Below are 18,265 nucleotides of genomic sequence, written 5' to 3'. Positions count from 1 at the left end.
TATGTATTTTTCTATGCTCAAAGATAGTTCCACCAATTATATGGTCATTTGCCAACCAAAAGCCTCCAAATCACACCTCATTTTCGTTTCTTATACCAACATCCCTCTTACCCATACAATCTTCAAAGCCATCCCTACTACTGCCAACAATCGCATTAAAATCACCAATGCAAACTACCACATCATGTCTTGCCACTCTATTCACTACAACCTGCAGCTTCTCATAAAAGTCATCCTTCATTTCATCAGCACCCTCATTTGTCGGAGCGTACCCTACAACCATACTGATATTACCATGGTCAGATTTTAAACGAGCAGAAAGCAAGCGCTCATTAATATATATATATATATATATATATATATATATATATATATATATATATATATATATATATATATATATATTTATTTATGCGAGGAACAAGGAACCAAAGGCCATGAGCCCGCAATAAGACTTCCTTCCAAGAGAAAAACAAAATACAAGAAAGAGCCAAATTCAAGGTCCATTCATTTCGAGATGCCTGGAAACACTGCGTTTGAAAGACTGGAGATCATAGGCAGCAGGAAATACAGACAGAGGGATACAGTTCCAGAGCTGACCTGTTGCATAAATGAAGGACTGGGAGTAATGATTAACTCTTGCATTAGAGAGTTGGACAGAAAAGGGATGAGAGTTTGCTGCTACACGGGTGCTACGCGCCCATCGTAGATGTGGAGGAATACATGCAGACAGTTCAGAGGAGCAGTGACCATTAAAGAAGCGATAGAAAAGAGATAAAGAGGGAACAGTGCGGCGAAGAGACCGAGGTTGAAGGGAATCAGTAAGAGGAGGAGAGTTAATGAGACGAAAAGACTTTGACTCCACCCTATTGAGAAGAGTTGTATGTGGGGAGCCTCCACACACATGAGAGTTGTACTCCACACAGGGGCCGATAAAACCCCTGTATAAAGTCAACAATTGTGCAGGGGTAAAGAAAAAACGGAGTCGGCTTAGCACACCCAATCTCTTGGAAGCAGATTTTACAAGAGATGTAATATGATCTTTCCAAGATAAGTCCCGAGTAAATGAAACTCCAAGCATGTTCAAGGATGATGCTGGATTAAGCTGAATAATATTAAACATTAGTGGGTATACATGTGGAAGATTTTGATGGGTTGATAGGTGTAAGAACTGAGTCTTAGATGCATTAAGAACAACAAAATTATTTCTACCCCAGTCAGAGATATGAGCCAAGTCAGACATTAGGTGTGCCATAGCCTCATCTCTTGTTTGTTGAAGTAATTGCTGAGATGGGCGTTAAGGGAACCAAATGGAAAGGTGAAGGGTGGAGTCATCAGCGTATGAGTGGATGGAGTTAGATGTATAGCTTAGAAGGTCATTGATGAATAAAAGGAAGAGAGTTGGTGACAGGACAGAGCCCTGAGGAACACCACTGTTGATAGATCTAGGAGAAGATCCATGGCCGTCTACAACAGCGGCTATAGAACGACCAGAAAGGAAACTAGCGATGAAGGCACAGATAGAAGGATAGAAACCATAAGAGCGCAGTTTGGAAATTAAAGATTTATGCCAGACTCGATCGAAAGCCTTTGAGATGTCAAGTGCAATGCCAAAGCTTTCCCCAGAGTCCCGAAAGGAGGATGACCAGGAGTCTGAAAGGTACTGTAGGTGAGAAGATCGCCAGTGGACTGTCCATGACGGAACCCATACTGACGATCAGAAAGAAGGTTGTGATAGAAAAGATGCCTTAAACTTTTTCTATTGAGAATTGACTCGAAAACTTTTGAAATACAGGACCTTAAAGCAATTGGACGATAGTTGGAGGGTTGGGAGTGGTCACCTTTCTTTGGGACTGGCTGAATGAGAGCAAACTTCCAGCAAGAAGGAAAGGTACAAGTTGACAGACAAAGGCGAAAGAGTTTGCCTAGGCAGGATGTAAGGACAGAAGCACAGTTCTTGAGAACATCAGGAGTCACTCCATCAGGCCCATATGCCTTGTTAATATTGAGGCCAGTGGTGGCAGAAAATACATCAACTGAAGAAATTTTATTGTCAGCCATGAGGATGTCAGAGGGGGGAAGTGATGGAGGAACAGCACTGGAATCGTCTAAGGTGGAATTGGAGGAGAAAGTCTGTGCGTAGAGATCTGCTTTATCAGTAGAAGAAATAGCTACAGAACTATCAGAGTAAAAAAGAGGAGGGAATGATGATGAGGTAAAGTTATTAGAAAGGTTTTTGGCAAGGTGCCAGAAGGAGCGGGAAGAATTCGAGTTTGAGAGTTGAGAGCATTTAGTATGGATGAAATTATTTTTATCAGAGCGAAGAACAGACTTAGCACGATTTCGGGCAGAAACCTAAAGTTGATGTGATTCAGGGGTGGGTTGGCTCCGGTACCTTTTTGCAGACCGCATTAGAACAAGCGTGATTAAACCAAGGCTTTCTTGCGTTAGTCAAAGGATATGAGAAAGGAATGTATGCTTCCATGCCCGAGAGAATAACTTCCGTAATGCGCAAGGCACACTCAGATGGTTCCCGACCATGGAAGCAATAATCATTCAGGGAAAATCAAAGAAGTACTGCCTGAGGGCCTTCCAATCTGCGGCTCCAAAATGCCACAGATGACGTTTCCCTGGAGGGTCCACAGGCCATTCCTAAGTGATAGGACAGGTTAAGGTGATGAGGTTGTAATCGGAGGAGCCCAATGGAGAGAAAAGATTAACAGTGTAAGCAAAAGGATTAGATGTAAGGAAGAGGTCAAGTATATTGAAGCTCTCTCCAAGGTGGTCTGGGATACGGGTAGGGTGCTGTAAACGCTGCTGTAGGTCAATAAGGATAGAAATGATGTAGGGTTGTTCACCAGGTGGATCAGTGAAAGGAGAGGAGAGCCAAAGGTGGTGGTGAACATTGAAATCTCCTAGAATGGAGATTTCAGAGAAAGGAGAAATGGATGGAATGTGTTCCATCGTAGAAGTAAGATAGTCAAAGAATTTTTGATAGTCAGTAGAATTAGGAGATAAACAAACAGCGCAGATATATTTAGTCAGAGAACGACAGGAAAGCCGAAGCCAGAGTGTAGAGAATTCAGAAGAATCGATTTCAGGAACACGAGAGCAAGATAAGTCGTTGCGTATATAAACACAATAGCCACCTTTGGCTTTGAAATGAGTATAGAGAAAGTAGGAGGATAGAGAAAAGGGTTTCCTGTCAGTTGCCTCAGACAGCTGAGTCTCAGTTAGAAAAAGAAGGTAAGGTTTAGAGGAGGAGAGGTGGTGCTCAACAGAGCGAAAGTTAGAGGAAAGGCCGCGAATGTTGCAGAAATGAAGAAGAAGAGAGTCAGACAGTGGTTCCAGGTACCTCGAGTCGTCACCGGGAGAGGGGCGGTAGGTGGGGGAATTTATGGTCCCCCCCCTGGGGACTCCGAGGTTGGGTGATGAGACACCATGATTTTTTTTTTTTGAGGGGGAAAAGGAAGTGTAGTGTGTACTGTGCATGTAGTTTAGTGTAGATAGAGAAATTTGTGTTGGAGAGCATGCTGGCCTACTGTCTGTGTAACTGAGTCTGAAAAAGTTCAGCAAAGGGGGATGGTCAGGAACTAGTCCTGAGGGCTGATGAAACGGGAGCTCCAGCATTCCCTGTCATCAGCTTTCCATCCACCTCGGGAGTACTGCCCTGCTCGACTGGTGCTACAGTCTACTCCCCTAAAATATATATTTATATATATATATATATTTATTATATATTTTTTTATATATATATATATATATATATATATATAGAGAGAGAGAGAGAGAGAGAGAGAGAGAGAGAGAGAGAGAGAGAAAATATAGATAGATAGATATACCAGCAGTGGATACATCCTAAGGAAAGCGGAGGCAAATAAGAAACAGAAGAACCAGTACAGTGTGCAGCATATTTATTGCAACGTTTCGAAGATGACAATCTTCATCATCAGGCAGTCTAAAATAAAACAAACCAATAAATACTCCTAGCGAACATAGCACGAGTAAAAAGGCTAAAAACTTTGCAAGATTCGACATAAAATCAATGAAAACGTGCATAAAAAGAACCAGCAACAGGAATTTTACAGGAAAGAAGAAATATAGGCAAAACAGAGCATTCAAAACACAGTAGTTCAACTGATTTCTCGTTATTAACAAGGGAAGCTTTATATTTAAGTTTTAACAAGGACTCACTGATACACAGCTCCCTCTCCGAGTCCCTCAACGACAGAGCTGTAAATGAGTCTAGACGGATGGGATGATCTTCCTGGAGGCTGGAGTGCATGTCGCCGAATGGCGCTAAAAGAGTGACTATATGCAATGGTCTGCTAGTCCGGATCGATCTTCCCAGGTGTTCAAAGGTCCGGACCCTGAGTTGGTGCTTTGTTTTGTCATTATACACCCCATTACATTTTTTTTTTTTTTTTTTTTTTTTTTTTGGGCCTATCGACCATCGGGGCCAAAGCCCCTGGTCAATAAGGCCGTATATATATATATATATATATATATATATATATATATATATATATATATATATATATATATATATATACTGTATATATATATATATATATATATATATATATGTATATGTATATAGACATATATACATATATCTCTACACACACACACACACACACACACACACACACACATTTCCATGCATATATCCAGACACAGTTTCATGCACACGTATATATATATATATATATATATATATATATATATATATATATATATATATATATATATATATATATATATATAATTTTTATTTTTATTTTTTTTTCTTGGTTTTATATTTTTTATACCTTATATTATAAAGAAAAACCTAATCTAAAGACCCTAAAACTAATCACCTAACAGACAAATCGCTAACCTATACTAAATCCTACAGAGACGAATAGCTAAACCTACACTAATGGTAAAAATACCTCGACTAACAGAACACCATCGACTGCAGTTATGTTATGCCTTTCTACATTACATACCGGCACTCATCACCTGCTGACTGTCAGTCGAGGCACAGCCTAATATAGGGAACATCAATATATGAAAGGGAACCAGACGAGTCAGGAACATTCCCATATACGTCAACTGTCGGCCCTGATTAGAATAATTTAAGCAAGATAATATAATATATTTACATAATACGTACAAAAGTGAAAATCCTCGCCCAACAGACCACCATCGACTGCAAGTGCCCAGTACCTTTCCATATTGCACACTTGCACTTATCAGCTGGTGACTGTCAGTCGAGGAATGGGGCTTAATGTTGGGGACATCTGTATTAGAAATAGATCAGTGGGAGGAGGAACTATTTCAAATATGTCAACTGTCAACCCTAATTAATAGTATAATATATGCATATTGACAGTCGATAAAAACCAAAATCATATAGCAAAAATGTCACATCACTTTGATCAGTCCTGTCTCTCTCAAGAAAGGCATCAATTTATCAGTCATAACAATGTCCCCATCACCCAGGATGGTGGAAAGGGTGAAGAGGACGTCTGCTGCGCCGCAGTAATTTATAAGTGAAGCGCGTTCACGAATAAATCGCCAACAGCGCAGGATGATACGATTGATAGATAACACCGCATCTCAGATGTCAGTGCAGTGGAAGTCATCTTTTCATATATATTTTTTTTTTATGCGAAGAAGAAGGAACCAAAGGCCATGAGCCCGATATAAGAGTTCCCTCCAAGAGAAAAACAAAATACAAGAGAGAGCCAAATTCAAGATCCATTCATTTCGAGATGCCTGGACACACTGTGTTTGAAAGACTGGAGATCATAGCCAGCAGGAAATACAGACAAAGGGAGACAGTTCCAAAGTTGACTTGTTGCATAAATGAAGGACTGGGAGTAACGGTTAACTCTTGCATTAGAGAGTTGGACAGAAAAGGGATGAGAGTTTGCTGCTACACGGGTGCTACGCACCCGTCGTAGAGGTGGAGGAATGCATGCAGACAGTTCAGAGGAGCAGTGACCATTAAAGTACCGATAGAAAAGAGATAAAGATGCAACAGTGCGGCGAAGCAACAGAGGTTGAAGAGAGTCAGTAAGAGGAGGAGAGTTAATGAGACGAAAAGCCTTTGACTCCACTCTATTGAGAAGAGCTGTGTGTGGGTAGCCTCCTCACACATGAGAGTTGTACTCCACACAGGGGCGGATAAACCCTCTGTATAGAATCAACAATTGTGCAGGGGTAAAGAAAGAACGGAGTCGGCTTAGCACACCCAATCTCTTGGAAGCAGATTTTACAAGAGATGTAATATGATCTTTCCAATATAAGTCCCGAGTAAATGAAACCCCAAGCATGTTCAAGGATGATGCAGGATTAAGCTGAATATTATTAAACATTAGTGGGTATACATGTGGAAGATTTTGACGGGTTGATAGGTGTAAGAACTGAGTCTTTGATGCATTAAAAACAACAAGATTATTTTTACCCCAGTCAGAGATACGAGCCAAGTCAGACATTAGGTGTGCCATAGCCTCATCCCTTGTTTGTTGAAGTAACTGCTGAGATGGACGTTGCGGGAACTGAATGGAAAGGTGAAGGGTGGAGTCATCAGCGTATGAGTGGATAGGGTTAGATGTATAGCTTAGAAGGTCATTGATGAATAGAAGGAAGGGAGTTGGTGATAGGACAGAGCCCTGAGGAACACCACTGTTGATAGATCTAGGAGAAGAACAATGGCCGTCTACAACAGCGGCTATAGAACGACCAGAAACGAAGCTAGCGATGAAGGCACAGATAGAGGGATAGAAACCGTAAGAGGGCAGTTTGGAAATTAAAGATTTATGCCAGACTCGATCAAGAGCCTTTGAGATGTCATGTGCAATGCTAAAGCTTTCGCCAAAGTCCCGAAAGGAGGATGACCAGGAGTCTGAAAGGTAGGTGAGAAGATCACCAGTGGAGCGTCCCTGACGTAACCCGTACTGACGATCAGAAAGAAGGTTGTGATAGGAAAGATGCCTTAAAATTTTTCTATTGAGAATTGTTTAGAAAACTTTTTTGAAATACAGGAGGTTAAAGCAATTGGACGATAGTTGGAGGGTTGGGAGTGGTCACCCTTCTTTGGGACTGGCTGAATGAAAGCACACTTCCAGCAAGAAGGAAAGGTACAAGCTGACAGACAAAGGCGAAAGAGTTTGCCTAGGGAGGGTATAAACACAGAAGCACAGTTCCTGAGAACAACAGGAGGGACTCCATCAGGCCCATATGCCTTGTTAGTATTGAGGTCAGTGATGGCAGAAAATACATGAACTGAAGAAATTTTAATGTCAGCCATGAGGAAGTCAGAGGCGGGAAGTGATGGAGGAACTGCACCGGAATCGTCTAAAGTAGAATTGGAGGAGAAAGTCTGTGTGAAGAGATCTGCTTTATCAGTAGAAGAAATAGCTACAGAACCATCAGAGTAGAAAAGAGGAGGGAAGGATGATGAGGTAAAGTTGTTAGAAAGGTTTCTGGCAAAGTGCCAGAAGGAGTGGGAAGAATTCGCGTTGGAGAGTTGAGAGCATTTAGTACGGATGAAATTATTTTTAGCAGAGCGAAGAACAGACTTAGCACGATTCCGGGCAGAAACATAAAGATGATGTGATTCAGGGGTGGGTTGGCTCCAGTACCTTTTGTAGGCCCTCTCCTTGTTATGGACAGCATTAGAGCCAGCGTGATTAAACCAAGGCTCATTCCAGGGAAAATCAAAGAAGTACTGCCTGAGGGCCTCCCAATCCGTGGCTCCAAAATGCCACAGGCGACGTGTCCCTGGAGGGTCCACAGGCCATACCAGAGTGATACGACAGGTTAAGGTGATAAGGTTGTGATCGGAGGAGCCCAACGGAGAGAAAAGATTAACAGTGTAAGCAGAAGGATTAGTTGTAAGGAAGCGGTCAAGTATGTTGGAGCTCTCTCCAAGGCGGTCTGGGATACGGGTAGGGTGCTGTACAAGCTGCTCTAGGTTATTAACCCCTTAACCGTGGGGCGTCACTTTCGTGATGCTTGGTAACAAGGGATCATACCGCAGGGCGTCGCTTTTGTGATTCTGTGTTATTTTGAATTCACCCGGGCTTCCAAGTGGGGGCTTGTATCATCTATCAGTACTCCCAATGTCCAACACTAGTCAGCACTCCTAATCTCATCTGTACTCCCATCCATTGTTGACAATTTAGCCATTTCTCCCCGTTCTTGACTTCCCTCCCTACCCCCCCTCCATTACCCTATCCTCTCACCTGCCCGGCCGTGCTATGCTAAGTAAATCTTCCCTGGAATTTTTCACTGATTTCATCCATTGAAATAAGCCCTATGCCCTATTTTTATACCAAATAATATATACAAGAAAGAAATAAGGTAAGTGAGAGTGCCATACACCTGGAATTGGCTAATTATCACCTGAGAACACCTCACGTGCACTCGTTCGCTAATTTTCGCTGTTTATTTCCCTTTGAAATATGCCGTATAATCTATTTTCGTTATAAATATACATATAAGGAGGGAAGGGAGAAGCCTAAGTGATATTTACATTCACCTGGAACTACCTAATTTATAATGTATTGTCTAGATTTCCTGCCAATCATTTCACTGCTATATATTAGCTGTGTCAAGAGGCTAACGTTGGCAGTAATGAATTTCCCTAGGTAGGCCACCACCCCAGCCCACCCTTATCAGTTCACTCTCATCTTCCAACGTGGAGGTATGTCTGTTCGATCTTGCTAGCTTCAGGGACTTTTCACCCCCATGCAAAAGGCCCTGTGACTTTTACCCCCTACTAAACCTCGTGTGGAAAGAGGTAAAGGACTGACAATTGATAAAAGAGTGACTATGATCTTTCTATTGAGTAAAACAGTGCAAGTGGAATTGTAAATAATGTGTAAATAATGTGTAAACAGCAAGTGAAAGTAATGAATGTAAATATACGTGAACAGTGGAAAATAGTTTTATAAGTTACTTCAAGTGACAGTGCATAACACAGTGTAAATAAAATAGAAATGTAAATAACGTAAATAAAATTGAGAACGTAAATAGAAATGTAAATGAGTAGTATTATAAGAATACGAGTATATACCGTAGGAGTAATGAAAGTGAAAGTTTCACTCTAGCATGTCTGAATACTATGAGTTATGAGAGTGAAGGTGAAAGTGACATTGACTCTCAGTGCTAGTATACAGGACGAGAAAGTGAATGCTACGTATTTTACTGAAAGAAATTGAATTCCTACAGTGACAATAAACTAATACTACTGAAGGAAACTTATGGATAAAGACTGTAGATATAAATAAGTGTTATATAGTAATAGAAATATAAAGTGTGAGGTGTTTTATGAATAATAAATGACAGAGTACCAAGAGCGAACTAGCGCAAGTGCGACGGTCAGACGCGCTCGTAATTTTCATTGCTTTCATAGTAGTTTTTTTTTTGGAGTATGGATCCCAAACTACTTGAAAATCATAGAGTAGTGTTTATAGTGTTAATATCTGGCTGTGGTAATTATATTACGGGTTGTCGGGAAGTGTAAAGTGGAGACTTCGTTACCCAACTTCAAAGGTCTCCACAAGTCGTTCGGTAACTGACGAAGGCTCAACAAACATTCCAGGAGAAAGCTGAAGGTACGTGCCATAAGCATATGTAATATTAATATTCTAGGACTAATAACTGATGATTGGCAAATATTTTTTGAGAGTCTGTCAGAGCCTGAATAACCCCACGGCACACGCAAAACATTGGTAAACATGCCCGCGGTGTAGGGGTTAAGGATAGAAAAGATGAAGGTTTGTTCACCAGGTGGATCAGTGAAAGTTTTCATATGTGTTAATATGGTGGCATTAAGCCATAAGCGGGCCAACACTTTTTCTTCAAGGCGACTGTTACGATTGGCAGTGTCCCAGTCGGCCAGGTATGGCTTACACGTTCCAATATTAGTCTGGTCCACTGACCTTGCCACAAAAGATTTATTGATTTCTTTCCGAGAGAGAGAGACTCGACCGTAGATCACGAGGAATGTCCCAAGTCTCCTCGAGCACTACAGCCGACTTTCCAAGTAAGTCAGCCTGCTCATTGCCGTTGATACAACAATGACCAGGCACCCAGATCAGCGTGAATTACTTGTTGCATGAATGCAACTTATTAATGATGCGGCCCTGGATCTCGTGAGAGTCTGTAGTACAAGATGCAATTGCCTGGAGGGCTGATTTTGAATCCGAAAATATGATAAATGAGTCATGCCTAGACCTGAGAGCATAGTCTATGGCTTTGTCAATAGCAAAACGTTTGGAGGTAAACACAGATGTATGATTCGGCAACTGATACCTGAGTACATTCAGTCGACCATACACTTACACCCACACATTCACGCGACTTGGAGCCGTCGGTGCACAAGTGGTGGGAACCCAAGTGACAAATGATGATATTATGAAACAAATGGTGGACCTCTGCCTCCAGCGTCTTGGTCTCTGGTGCTGGGAGCCATGATACATCAACAGTAAAGCCGGATGGCTCGCAGGACGCGGTATTCTTAAACACCAACTTGTCACGGTCACTGAGGTCCACACCAAGCTCCTGAGTTAGTAAGTGGCCGACGCACCCCCCACAGAAGATGGTAGTATTGACGCAGGAGGGTACAGGCCACATTGCGATATTACGTTTCCTCGATGTTCTGAGTACATAGGACCAAGCCAGGTGGTCACGGCAAATACGGAGGGGAGGCATATTCACCTCCACTTCCATACAAGCTACACCGGTACACCAGATGGCTCCAAGACACATTCGTAAACAATTATTCTACAACACATCCAATCTTTTCAGTGTGGCATTGGATGCCGAGCCATACACCTGTGTGCCATAGTCTAGCTTTGATCGAATAAGGGACTTATACACCATTAATAAAGTGGATGGTGAGCTGAGTGAGTTCTTTGATTTCAGTGTGGGACTGAAACAGGGTTGTGTGATGTCTCCATGGCTGTTTAATATATACATGGCTGGGGTTGTAAAGGAGATGCAAGGTAGGGCAGTGGATGTGGGGGTGGCTCTAATGAATGAGGGTGAGTTTTGGAAGATTCCGGTGTTGCTGTTTGCTGATGATACTCGTACAGTATTGTTGAGTGAAGATGAATGGGAGTTGCAAGGTTTGGTGAATGAATTTGGGACAGTGTGTACGAGGAGGAAGCTGAAAGCTAATGTAAACAAGAGTAAAGTTATGGTGTTTGAGAGGAATGAAGTCACGGAATGTACAGTGAGAATGGATGGTGAGGATATGGAGAATGTGAATGCATTCAAGTACTTGGGTAGTGTGATGAGTAAGGATGGAACTTTGGGGGATGAAGTGCATGAAAGGGTACAACAGGGAAAGAAGGTTGTTGGTTCACTGAAAGCAGTGATAAGAAATAGGAAGGTGAGTATGGAAGTTAAGAAGTCACTGCATGATAGTATTGTGATCCATACCCTGACGTATGGAAGCGAGGCGTGGACCTTGCAAGAGGGGAACAAGTCAAGAGTGAGAGCAGTGGAAATGAGCTACTTGAGAGGAGCATGTGGAGTGACATGGAGGGACAGGTTGACGAATGAAGAAGTGAAGGAACGTTGTGGGGTGGATGTGGATGTGGTTGAGAAAATTAGGAGAAATACACTGAGGTGGTTTGGACATGTGGAGAGAATGGAGAATAAAAGAATAACTAAGAGGGTGTACGTAGGTGAGGTGGAGGGAGGGAGAGGGAGGGGTAGACCGGGGATGAGATGGAGGGATGTTGTTGAGAGGTATATGAGGGAGGGGGGGGAGTTGGGGGGAGGGTAGTCAAATGGTGGGTGACAGAGTGACTTGGAGGCGTTTTGTCTGCGGCCACCCTGTGCAGGATTAGGGCTTCGGGCTATATATAGATAGATAGAATAAAGATTTTCTGTCGGCACCCCATGTAGTACCTGCTAGGTACTTGAGGACATTTAAAGGTTTATCACAACAAGCAATCAAATTATTAACATGAATTTTGAAGTTGAAACGACGATCAAAATGTATTCCCCCAAAATTTACAGAATTTTGAAAAGGTACCGTTTGAGTATCCAAAGTAAAGCACAAATTAGGTACGTTACGATTAGTGAAGACTACAGCAGCACACTTACGGACGGAAAACTTAAATTCTCACTGCTAGCCCCGTTGGTGGACGGAGTCAAGGGCTGCTTGAATCCACCCAGCCGAAAATTGTGCATTATGGGATGAGTGCCATATTGCACAATAGTCAGCGTAGAGCGAGTATTTAAGATTCCTCAGGATGGGAGCTGATGACAGAATATCATTGTGATCATAATACTAAATAAAGTGGGACTAAGCACACTTCCCTGCGGCACCCCGTTTTCCTGGATAAATATATCCGATGTTACGTTACGAGGCAATTTGACAGAGAAAGTCCTGTCCCTTAAGAAATTTGAAATAAAAATAGGCAAATTTCCTCTTAAACCATAAGCATAAAGCTTCGTTAGTATACCGTGTCACCATTTCATGTCATAGGCTTTATGGATGTCCAAGAACACCCCTATCATGAATTTTTTATTGGCAAATGCCTCTGCAGTACAATGTTCCAAATTCATTAAATGATCTAGTGAACATCCGTATTTACGGAAGCCACATTGTTGATCATTTAACAATTTTCTTCGACTCTAAAACAAAAAGAAGCCTATTATTAACCATATGTTCCATGACCTTACATAGACAAGAAGTCAACGCAATAGGACGAAATGAAGTGGGATTCATATCGGTATGACGTGCGCAAAGTGCCATGAGTTTGGGAACGTTCCAGATGCCCAAATCTCATTGTATAATGCTAACATCTTAATCAGGTTGTCCTGATTAAGATGCTGGATCATACCGTATGTGATGGTGTCTGGTCCAGGGCTGGTGTCTTTATAGGATTGAAGGGCAAGGAGCAGTTCATCTAGTGTAAACTCTTGGTTGTACGGGAAGTCTACGTCTTCTGTGGCAAAGTCTATGATCTGTAGCTCAGCCATGCATTTATGATGCTGAAAACGCAGATCATAATTGGCTGAGCTACTTACATGAGAAAAACTCCTGGCAAGAATGTTAGCAACGTCCACGGGCTCGTCATAGATGGTGTTGTTCACCTGCAGGGTGGTGACAGGGAAGTATGGGCTTTTATTATTTAATATTCTTATGGTGGACCAGACATTACTTAATGGTGTAGTACGACTCATTGTGGAAACAAAGGACCGCCAGGAGTCACGTTTGGCCCTTCTTATTATTCTCCTTGCCTCAGCCTGTGCCTGTTTGTACACAATAAAATTTTCCTCAGTGGGCTGACTATCAAAAATCCTGTATCTCCTATCGCGTTTCCTTAATGCTTATCGGCAATCCGGCTTCTACCAATGTGCTCTATACTTCGCATGAACTGTAGAAGTCTTGGGAATAGCAGCCTCAGCTGCGTGTTTTATGAATTTGGTTAAATTTTCGACTTTAACATCTATGGTCTCCCCAGATATATCTAAATTGGCGATCCTTGAGAAGGATCCCCAATCTGCTTTCTTATAGTTAAATTTTGCAGGTGGAGGGGCCGAAACGATGTCGCATGTATAAGAAAGACAGAGGGGTAAATGATCACCTCCCAAGGAGTTGTCATAAGGGTCCCATGAGAAATCTTTATGTATACCAGGGGAGGCCAAAGAGAAGTCAATGGCCGAAAAGTTACCAGTACGATCATCTACACGAGTCGCTCTGCCATCGTTCAGAAGACAGAAGTTGGACTGTAGTATTAGGTCGGCTCTTTGCTCCCCACGACAATCTATCCTCAAGCTACCTCATTGATAATGATGGGTGTTAAAGTCGCCCAACACTAACTTATTCCTAGGAAGATGTTCAAATAGTGAATTTAACCCCTAAACCGCGGGCTTGTTTTACTATGATTTGCGTGTCCCGCTACATATTTGCGCTCCGACAGACTCTCTAAAAATATTTGCTAAAAATCAGTTATTAGTCCAAGACTATTAAAATTAAATATACTTATGGCACATACCTTCAGCTTTCTCCTGGGATGTTTGTTGAGCCTTCGTCTAGTACCGTAGGACTTGTGGAGACCTCTGAAGTTGGGTAACGAAGTCTCCACTTTAAACTTCCCGACAACCCGTAATATGATTACCACAGCCTGATATTATCACTAGAAACACTATTCTATGATTTTCAAATAGTTTGGAATCCATACTTAAAAAAAAAAAAACACTGTGAAAGCAATGAAAATTATGAGCTCGTATGACCTTCCCACTTCCGATCGTTCGCCGCTGGTGTTCTGTCATTTATTATTCATAAAAACACTCACACTTTATATTTCTATTACTATATAACACTTATATATACCTACAGTCTTTATCCATAAGTTTCCTTCAGTAATAGTAGTTTATTGTCACTGTAGGCATTCAATTTCTCTTTCAGTAAAATAGGTAGCATTCACTTTCTCATCCTGTATACTAGCGTTGAGAGTGAATCTGTCACTTTCACTTTCACTTTCATAACTCATAGTATTCAAACATGCTAGAGTGAAACTTTCACTTTCATTACTCCTAGTATATATACTCGTATTCTTATATTACTACTCATTTCTATTTCTATTTACATTCTCTATTTTATTTACATAATTTACATTTCTATTTTATTTACACTGTGTTATGCACTGTCACGCAGTAACTTATAAAACTATTTTCCACTGTTCACTTATATTTACATTCATTGCATTCACTTACTGTTTACACATTATTTACACATTATTTACATTTCCACTTGCACTGTTTTACTCACCAGAAAGATCATAGTCACTGTCTATCATTTTCATCGACAAATTAGCCAGGTCACGTTCCACAGCAGTCACTTAGCCTTTTACATCTTTCCACATGAGGTTTAGTAGGGGTTAGAGGTCACAGGGCCCTTTGCATGGGGCTAAAAAGTGGCGGAATTGGACAGGCATGAATCCGACGTGCTTTCACCTTGAAAGACGACAGTAAACTGAATACAGTGTGGTGGCCTGCCTAGGGGGAGTGCAATGCTGCCAATGCCAGCCTGGTGACAGCTGCTAATATATACACTATGAAATGATTGGCAGGAAATCTAGACAATACATAATAAATTAGGTAGTTCCAGGTGAGTGTAAATATCGCTTAGGCTTCTCCCTTCCTTTCTTATATATATTTTTATTACGAGACTAGATTATACAGCATATTTCAATGGGAAATAAACAGCGAAAATTAGCGAATGAGTGCACGTGAGGTGTTGTCAGGTGACAATTAGCCAGTTCCAGGTATATGGCACTATCACTTACCTTATTTCTTTTTTGTATATATATTTCGGTGTAAGAATAGGGCATAGGGCTTATTTCAATGGATGAAATCAGTGGAAAATTCCAGGGAAGATTTACTTAGCATAGCATGGCCCGGCAGGCAAGAGGAGAGGGTAATGAAGGGGAGGTAGGAAGGGAAGTCAAGAATGGGAAGAAATGGATAAATTGTCAACAATGGATGGGAGTACAGATGAGATTATGAGTGCTGACTAGTATTGGACATTGGCAGTACTGATAGATGATACAAGCCACCACTTGAAAGCCTGGGCGAATTCAAAATAACAGAGAATAACAAAAGTGATGCCCCGCGGTATGATCCCTTGCTCCCAAGCGTCACGAAAGTGACGCCCCGCGGTTAAGGGGTTAAAGCATCACTATCAATGAGACCATGTGGAGGACAGTACAGAGAGCAAATCGACAGATACGTGTTATTAAATTTGACTCTGCACGTGACAGCTTCCAGAGTAGAATTTAGAATCACTTCCATTTGTGGGTGTGATTTGTGTGTGTATATGGCAAGTCCGTGACCTTCATATCTTCTATACGAGTGGTAGTGTTTGAACTGTGGAGGATCAGGATGATCCTCCAGGCACGTCTCCTGTAAACAAACATCTGGCCTGTATATGGAAAGCAAGATTGCTATATTTTGTAGTTTATTCCTATGACCTCTACAATTCCACTGTAACACAGTGAATGAGTCAGTTTAAGATTTACATTGGGGGCCAGTATGCTTAGTCTTCTTATGTCGCCCGCCGACAGGCGAGTGACTACTGAGGGACCTATCCCGGTGCTTGCTGACAGAAACCTCCATTTGCTCATCAATAATGAGGCTCCCAGAGCCACCCGAGGAAAAGCTACCTTTTCTCTTCCTCGCTGGACCAGGAGCATGTAAGACATGAGGTCGTGACTTGGTAAGGGTTGTCAAGTTAGTTTTTACAAGCTTGTCTGACTTCTGTTTAGGCCGCACTACCAGAGGAGTAGCAGTGGCCTGAGAGTATGAAGATGGAGCAGGGGCGTCAGAAGAATAGTCGGAATGTATAGTAGGAGCAGACAATGGTGCAACGTGAGTGACAGGATCGCTGGGGTCTGGATCGGTCTGAGTCTCCACCGTGCACATCACAGGCCGGGACATAACCGACGATGCATAGGAGACATTAGGACTGGGAGTCGCATGCGACTCCCTTACCTTCTTCCTGCCATTGTAATAGGATATGCCCTCTGTGGCTTTCACTGTGCAGATCTCTTTCTCCTCCTTCCACTTTGGGCAATCCCTTGAGGAAGTGGAGTGAGCACCCTTACAATGAAAGCAACTCACAGACTCTGACGTGCAGTGTTCAGCATCATGACCCTGAACTGCACACCTACCACACACTGACTGAGAAGCCCGACAAACCTTTTCTGCATGCCCATAAATCTGGCATTTAGAGCATCTAAGGGGATTGGGGATGTAGGGTCTGACATTTAAAATTTCATATCCCACTTTGACATTTGAGGGAAGTGAGGTCTTGCCAAAAGTTAAAACTATAGTGGCGGTCTTCTTCCTGATGCCTTCCATATACCTGGTAATGAAATGCGCAGCAATAACATCTTGTCCAGTAAGTTCCCGTACAATATCGTCCTCATCCAGTACCATGAGGTCCTTCCAAGTGATAACTCCCTTGCAGGAATTCATTGAGTGAGGGATCCATGGCTTGACATCGTAGCAATGAAACTTAGTTAGCTTGAACAAATCTTTACCTTGGCTTGAGTTTATTGTTTTGAAGAGGAGGTCTCCAGAAGCAAGTTTTTTAACATGTTCAACCTCACCAGCACAGCCGTCAATTACTTTCTTGATGAGAAAGGGATTGAGACTAGTCAATGAGGTAGAACCAGTCGCGTGGAGAATGACATATGTAGCATTATTTACAGGAATGTCAAGTGGGGCTGTAGTCTGGGGACAGTCAGTTGTGACGTCAGTAAGTGAGACAATCAGGGGTCGGTCAGAACTGCCTCCCCCCCTGAAGAGAGGGGAGGCAGTAGGGGCATCCACCATAGTTAGGAGAAAAACGAACAAGGAACGAATGACCCTGGTCCAAACACCTAAGTCTGAGGTTGCCCTCTCAAACCACTACAGGGAGGCCCGACCGTGTTTATTCACGCCCCAGAGTGGGGGGAACCCTCCGTGGGCGAGCAAGCAAAGGTAAACTCAGTGTAATGGCACAGACACCTACTGTACCTAGCTACAGGGAGGGGAGGAATATGAGTAACTAGTTAACTTAGTCGCCACCAGAAGGGTGAAAAAAAAAAAGAACTAATGCCAGTGAGGCAGCCCTAGAACGCTAGAGAAGAGAGCATACGCACATACATCTACTCTCTCCACAACCATCTATCAAAGTCCCCCTGCATGACAGCAGTGACACTCGTATTTGTATACCACAGAGGCCAGTATCTCTTTAGGGACCAGATCCTTGAACCTGAAAAGACTCCGAACTGTTCGACCAGCTTTAAACACAACCCTTATGTTAAGTTGAAGATAAAATTCCTTTAGTAATTTAACTACTCTGTTTGGTAGAGCAAAACTGCGCTTGCCTACAAACAGGAGAGAAAAGTAAATACCCTTTTTCTTGACCATAATTTTCTGTTGTTTAGGATTCAAAATTCTGTCCAAAGCTTGTCCTACATATAAACGGAATGGAAAGCCATTGCGAAATAAAATATCCCTAAGGAACTGAATTTCCAAGTGAAAATCAAGAAAGTTACTGCTGATATGGTAGGCCCAGTGAACTAATGTAGCAACTAAGTTCCTCTTAAAATCAATGAGTTTGAAAGAGGAAAACTTTGTCATGAGTCCAGTAAATGTAGGTTTCCTATATACTGAGGCAGAGAATGAATTACCTGAATGGGTAACTAAAATACCAATGAAGGGTAGTTGTTTGTTTACTTCTCTTTCAACTATGAAC

Source organism: Coenobita brevimanus, chromosome 33 (assembly GCF_032717465.1).
Source record: "Coenobita brevimanus isolate Jiangsu-jjx chromosome 33, ASM3271746v2, whole genome shotgun sequence".
Lineage (NCBI taxonomy): Eukaryota > Metazoa > Arthropoda > Malacostraca > Decapoda > Coenobitidae > Coenobita > Coenobita brevimanus.
Note: the sequence above shows the minus strand (reverse complement) of the source record.